We start from the raw sequence: 7836 nt of genomic DNA, 5'->3' as shown, positions 1-7836 counted from the left end.
TCGATGGCACCATGAACTTGTTTTGGTAAAAAAAATAATTAATGGGGATAATGGGGACTTTGTCTTCATTATATCCTTACTGTTGTTGTGGTCAAGTGTCATCGAGGTCTAGTTGATTCTGACTCATAGTGACCCTGTATAGGGTTTCCACAGAGCAGCTGGTGGGTTTGAACTGCTGACCTTATGGTTGCAGTCCCGGACTGATCCTACAGCACCACACCAAGAGTTCTTCATTATAACCTATGATCCCTGAAAACCTACTCAAAGTATTACCTACTATTCATTGAAACAATTAATCATTGTTAGAATTACATATTAAACAAACTATTAAAGTTTTACTTGATGTGCTGCTATTGTTGGCTTTGCATCACCTCCAATTCATAGTGATCCTCTGCATAACAGGAGACACTGTTAAGTCCTGTACTGTCTTCATAATTGTTCTTCTTGAGCCATTGATGTTGCTACTGTGCCAATCCATCTCATTGTGGTTATTCCACTTTGTCACTGACCCTCCACTTTACCAAGATGATGTATTACTCCAGGAACTGGTGACTCCTAATAACATGTTTGAAGTACAAGAGACACAATCTCACCATTCTTGTTTTTCAGGAGTATTCTGTTTGTACTTTTTCCAAGACAGATTTGTTTGTTCTTCTGGCAGTCAATGGTACTTTTAAGATTCTTCTCCAACAGCATTAATTCAAATACCTGGATTCTTTTACAGTATACCTTGGTCCTTGTCCAAATTTCACATATATATGAGGAAATTGAAATACAATAGCTTGGGTCAGGAGCATCTTAGTCATCAAACTGATATCTTCGCTCATTAACACTTGAAAGAGGTCTTTTACATCAGATTCAGCTAATACAGCATATGGTTTGATTTCTTAACTCCTGCTTTCATTAGTGCTGATTGCAGATCTAAGCAAAAGGCGTCTTTGACAGCTTCAGTTTTTTCTCAATTTATCATGATGTTATTTATCGGTCCATTTGTGAAGGTTTTTGTTTTCTTTACATTGAGGTGCAATCCATACTGAAGATTGTGGTCTTTGATCTTCATCAGTAAGTATTTAAGTCCTCTTCTAGACTGTATTATCTCATATTGTAGGTTGTTAATGAATCCTCCTCCAATCCTGATGCCACATTCTTCTTCATATAATCCAGCTTCTCAGATTATCTTCTTAGTATACAGACTGAATAAATATTGTGAAGGAATACAACCTTATCCTACGTCTTTCCTGATTTTAAGCCATTCAGTATATCCTTGTTCCTTTCTATCATCTGTCTCTTGTTTAAAACACAGGCTCCTCATGAGCACAATTAAGTGTTCTGGAATACATTTTCCTCAGTGTTATCCATAGTTGATTTGATATACTTAAATAGTTTTCTTAATTAATTATGCACATTTTTGCTAGGCCTATTCTTGAGTGCTTTATGTTTTCCTTTTTTTATAGGATTCCCCCCGCCATCATTCTCATTCTTTCTAATGGATTGATGTTGAAATATAAGGTGGCTATTAACTTGGAGCTCTGGTAGTGTAGTGGTTACGAATCAGGCTGCGAACCTTAAGGTCAGCGGTTCGAAACTACCAGCCGCTCTGTGGGAGAAAGATGAGGCTTTCTACTCCTGTAAAGATTTACACCCTTTGAAACCCTGTACAGGGTCGCTATGGGTCGGAACCGACTCAATGGCACTTTACAACAACAACATTAACTTGGTTGGTGAAAACAGTTAACATGTTTGCATGATAATGCGAAGGTTGGAAGTTTGAGTCTATCCAGAGGCATCTTAGAAGAAAGTCCTGGATATTTACCTCTAAAAAAATTCAGACACTGAAAACACTAATGTCCTATTTTACACACATGGGGTCACCATGAGTTCCTAAACACCCAATGATATTGAGATAATTCTTATTCAGAGAAGAACTGTTCTATAGAGTGTTCAAAGCCATAAATCTCTATGAAAGCAGTCTACTGCATCTGTCTCCCGCAGAGTGGCTAATGGGTTTGAATCACTGACTTTTGGTTAACAGTCAAGTACTTAACCACTGTGGCACCAGAGCTCCTAGTTAACTTAATAGCAATAGGTTATTGACTATTATATATTAATTGGGGAAAATGTTTGCAGTTAGCATGATCAGATAATCATCATTAACTATATGATACTTCTACTGCACACAGCTATAAATACTAGTTTTGTAGTTATTGCATGAACTGTCCTACTGTTTTAATTTTTTTATTATTATTCCCCTTGGGTTTACCAATTATGCAACTGTATGATCTTCAGATATTTTGATTTATGTTTTATTCTCACCCAATTAAAAAGTGAGACAAAAGCCATTTAAAACCATTAACCACCATGGGAAAAGATAGTGGTCTTTGAATTATAATGTCTAACTTCATCTGAGATTCTAGGAGTTTTTCCCTTATGATCTGAATTAAGTTTCCTACCTACTCTAAAAGGAGAGCTGGTAGCATAGTGGTTCTGCATTGGTCTGCTAGCCACAAGGTCAGGAGTTTGAATCTACTAGCAGCTCAAGCGGGGAAAGATGAGATTTCCTGGAAAACCTATATAAATTAGAACCAACTTGAAGGCAATCTACCACCACCATCATCTACACTAAATAGTAGTATTGTTGTTGTTGTTGTTAAGTGCCGTCAAGTCGGTTCCGACCCATAGCGACCCTGTACAGGGTTTCCAAGGGTGTAAATCTTTACAGGAGTAGAAAGCCTCATCTTTCTCCCTCAGAGCGGCTGGTAGTTTCGAACTTCTGATCTTAAGGTTCGCAGCCCGATTCGTAACCACTACGCTACCAGAGCTCCTTATAATTCATGAAAAGAAAACTGCTTAATGACAAAAAAGGTAAATAAACATTATCTTAATCCACGTATGTTCTCAGATTTTATTTAATTTGTATTTATCCCAGAGAGGATAAAATGTAAGATTTTGAAAAATGGTAAAATGTATTTCCCAGCGAATACTCAATAGCCACCATGCATCTGTCAGTTGGTCATACTGTGGTGGCTTGCATGTTGCTGGGATTGTGGAAACTATGCCACTGTTATTTTAAATACCAGCAGGATCAACCACGGTGGACAGATTTCAAATGAGCTTCCAGATTAACAAATTCTAAGAAGAAGGAAAGACAGACAACTGTAGAATATTAAGTCACTGAATAGCAGTGGAACATGGACAGATATCACTAGAACACTGAATATTTAAACATGATGAAGAGCACCAAAATATTGTTAGATATAGTGTCAGAAGATGAGCCACTTATTTTGGAAGGAACTCAAAACACAACTAGGGAAGAACTGCTTCCATAAACTAGAGTTGACCAAAATGACACAAATAGAGGAAAATGTTCAGGACCTTCGTTAGCATTGGGGCACTACTCAAAATGAGGAGAGACAGCTGGAAACACCCATTAGTAATCAGAACATGGAATGTATCAATTATGAATCTAGGAAAATTGGAAGTTGTCAAAAATGAAATGAAACACATAAACATTAATATCCTAGGCATTAATGAGTTGACATGGATGAGTACTGGTTATTTTGTATCTGACAATCATATGGTTTATTTTGCTGGGAATGACAAATTAAAGAGGAATGGTATCACATTTATCATCAAAAAGAATATTTCAAGATCTATCTTGAGGTACAATGCTGTTTGTAATAAAATAATATCCATAAGCTTACAAGGAAACCAATTAATACAAACATTATTCAAATCTACAAACCAAACACTAAAGCCAGTGATAATGAAATTGAAGAATTCTAGCAAGTTCTTCAGTCTGAAGTAGATCAAACATTCAATCAAGATGTATTGATAATTACTGGTGATAATGCAAAGATTGGAAGTAAAGAGGAAGGATCAGTAGTTGGAAAATACAGCCTTGGTGATAGAAATGATGCTGAAGATCATATGACAGAATTTTTCAAGACCAATGGATTCTTCATTGCAAATATCTTTTTTAACAACATAAAAGATGACTATACACATGGAAAGGAGCTCTGGTAGCATAATGGTTATGAACTGGGCTGCTAACCTCAGGGTCAGCAGTTCGAAACTACCAGCTGTTCCGTGGAAGAAAGATAAGGTTTTCTGCTCCCATAAAGATTTACAGCCTTGGAAACCCTGTGCAGGGTTGCTATGAGTCAGAACTGACTCCACGGCACATAACAACAACAACATTCACATGGACATCGCCATATGGAATATACAGAAATCAAAGTGACTACATCTGTGGAAAGAAACAGTGGAAAAGGTCCATATCATCAGCCAAAACAAGGCCAGGGCAGACTATGAAATAGACCTGCTCATATGTAAGTGCAAGCTGAAGCTGAAGAAAATTCAAACAAGTTCATAAAAGCCAAAATGTGAATTTGAAACATATTCCACCTAAATTTAGATATCGCTTCAAGAACAGATTTCATGCCTTACACACTAATGACCTAAGAACATAAGAATTGTGAGAAGGCATCAAGAACATCATACAGGAAGAAAGCAAAATGTCATTAAGAAAACAAGAAAGAATGAAAAGACCATAATGGATGTCAGAAGAGACTCTGAAACCAACTCTTCAATGTAGATATGCTAAAGCAAATAGAAGAAATGTGGAGGTAAAAGAGCTAGACAGAAAATTTCATAAGGCAGCTCAAGAAAACCAAGTCAAATATTATTATGATATGTGCAAAACCTGGAGTGAGAAAACCAAAGGGGAAGAACATGCTCAGCATGTCTCAAGCTGAAAGACCTGAATACAAAACTGAAGTTGCAGCTCATGATATTGAAGGATTGATTCTTCAAACAAAATATTTGATGCAGAAAGCATGAAAAGAAGATGGAATGAATAGTCACTGTACCAAAAAGAAATAGTCAGAGTTCAACCATTTCAAGAGTTAGCATATGATTAAGAGCTAATATTATTGAAGGAAGAAGTCCAATGTATATTGAAGGCAGTGGCAAGGAATAATGCTCTAGGGATTGATGGAATACAAATTGAATCTTTTATCAAAATGATATAGCACTGGAGATACTCATTTATGTCAAGCAATATGGAAAATAGCTATATGGCCAAATGTTCAGAGCAGATCCATATTTGTGCCCATTCCAAAGATAGGTGATTCAATGGAATGTGGAAATTATAGGATAGTATCATTAATAATTCAAGCAAGAAAAATTTTGCTAAAATTACCCACAAATGAAAACAACAGTACTTTGACAGAGGACTGCATTGGCTCAAGCTGGATTCAGACTAGGATGTGGAAGGAGGAATGACATTACTGACATTAGATGTGTCTTGGCTGAAAGCAGAAAATACCATAAAGATGTTGACCTGTGCTTTATTAACTATACAAAGACTTTCGATTGTGTGGATCATGACCAATAGGCAACATTGCGGAAAATTAGTATTCTGAAACAGCTAATTGTGATCATGAGGAACCTATACATAGACCGAGAATCAGTTGTTTGAACAGAATAAGGGAACACCAAATGGTTTAAAATCAGGAAAAGTATGCATCAGGGTTGTGTTCTTCCACCATATTTAATCAATATGTATGTAGAGAAACTGGATTATGTGAAGAAGTACATGGCATCAGAATTGGAACAAGACTCGTTCACAACCTGTGATATGCACATGATACAAAGAGGATTTAAATTATTTATTATTGAAGGTAAAAGACCACAGCCTTCAGTATGGGTTGTACCTCAATGTTAAGAAAACAAAAATCCTTACCACTGGGCCAATAAATATCATCAAGATAAGTGAAGAAAAGATTGACATTGTCAAAGACTTCATTTTGCTCAGATCAACCATCAATACTCATGGAAGCAGCAGTAAGAAATGAAAAGGTGCATTGCTTTTGGCAAATCTGCTACTCAAGTCCTCTTTATTTAAAGTGTTTAAGAACAAATATGTCAGTTTAAGGACTAAGGTTCGCCTGACACAAGTTATGGAATTTTTAATAGCCTCATATGCATGTGGAAGTTGGACAGTGAATAAAGAGGACAATAGAAGAATTGATGCATTTGAGTTATGGTATGGAGGAGAACATTAAAAGTACCGACGACTGCCAGAAGAATAAATGAATCTGTGTTGAAAGAAGTATAGCCAGAATGCTCCTCAGAAGCCAGGATAGCCATATTTCATCTCTCATACTTCAGGCATAGCTTCAGGAGAGATTGGTCCCTAGAGAAGGCCAGCATGCTTGCTAAAATGGAAGGTCAGCAAAAAAAGAGGACAGCTCCCAAAGAGAGGGATTGACATAGTTGCAGCAGTAATGGGCTCAAGTGTAACAATGATTGTGAAGTTGGCACAGGTCAGGGTAGTGTTTCATTCTGTTGTACATAGTTTGCTACGCCTTGGTACCATCTTTATGGCCCCTAACAATAACAAAAACAAAAATGATTAATAGACATATTGCATTAGGTAAATCTGCTGCACAAGACCTGTTTAAAGTGTTCAAGAGCAAAGATGTCATTTTGTGGATTAAAGTGCTCCTGACCCAAACCATAGCATTTTCAACAGCTGCATATGCATGTGAAAGTTGAACAGTGAATAAGGAAGACAGTAGAAGAATTGATGAGTATAAGTTATGGTGTTGGAGAAGAATATTAAAAGTACTACAGACTGCTAGAAGAATAAACAAATTTGTGTAGGATGAAGTATAACTAGAATGCTCCTTGGAAGCCAGGATAGTGAGACTTTGTCTCTCATTCTTCAGACATAGTATCAGGAAGGACCAGTCCCTGGAGAAGGATATCATGCTAGGTAATATGGAAGGTCAGCGAAAAAGAGGAAGACTCCCAACGAGATGTATTTGTACAATGGAAGCAACAATGGGTACAAACTTAATAATGAATGTGAGGATGGTACATAACTGAGTAATATTTTTTGTTGTACATCGGGTCTCTACAAATCAAAATAAATTTGATGATGCCTAACAACAACAATGCTCAATAACAAGTACTCTCCTATGACTTAGGGGAAATTACAAAAAATATTTCTGGTTATATATTACTGTGTAAAAAACAAACAAACCCAATCTTACTAATAGAAAACTACATACATTTTATAATACCTATGTTTCTATGGATCTGATATTTGGCCAGAACACAGCAAGGATGTTTCTCTGTATAGGGGAACACATAGTGTGCCATGTTTTGCAAACAGAACCATCTGGTATTGCTGGTGTTCTAGATGTGGCTTTACAACTAGCAACAGATGGGGTTAGATAGAGAAGGCTATAAGTGGTGGGTGATCTTGGTTGTCATGCTAAGGAGTTTGCATATTAATTATCCTATAAGCAGCCTTTTCTTTCCACCAGCAATGTGAAGCTGTGTTGGAGATGGTTGATGCAGGCTACAGAAAAATACATTAGGATAAATGATGAAAGCTTTCTCTGGGAGTAGATGAACAGAATGGCCATGACTTGCTGGTACAACATATGTAGAAGTCTGGGAGAGGATTTGAATCAAGGAATGTTCCAAAAATGTAGAATTGTATTACTGAGTAGATGGTGATACCTTGTATATGGCTACAATGGCACAGAGAAATAGAAGAGACAGGGACGAAAGATGATTGCCTGTTTTGGACATACCAAATTTGAGTTTACTGTGAGAAATTTCCCCACATTACCTCAAGTTGAAATATCAGGTTGGTAGTTGAGTTTTGTGAATCAGAAACTAAAAAGAAGCATCTGTACTACAGTTTGAGTAGTCAACATAGAGGTGGAAATTCAAGCTACACCATGTACATGTCATTATAGGAAGAAAGGATTGTGGAGCAAGAAAACAAACAGAAAAGCTATAAGAACTAGAATATATATA

The sequence above is a fragment of the Chrysochloris asiatica genome, unplaced genomic scaffold (assembly GCF_000296735.1).
Source record: "Chrysochloris asiatica unplaced genomic scaffold, ChrAsi1.0 scaffold00364, whole genome shotgun sequence".
Taxonomy (NCBI): Eukaryota; Metazoa; Chordata; class Mammalia; order Afrosoricida; family Chrysochloridae; genus Chrysochloris; species Chrysochloris asiatica.
Note: the sequence above shows the minus strand (reverse complement) of the source record.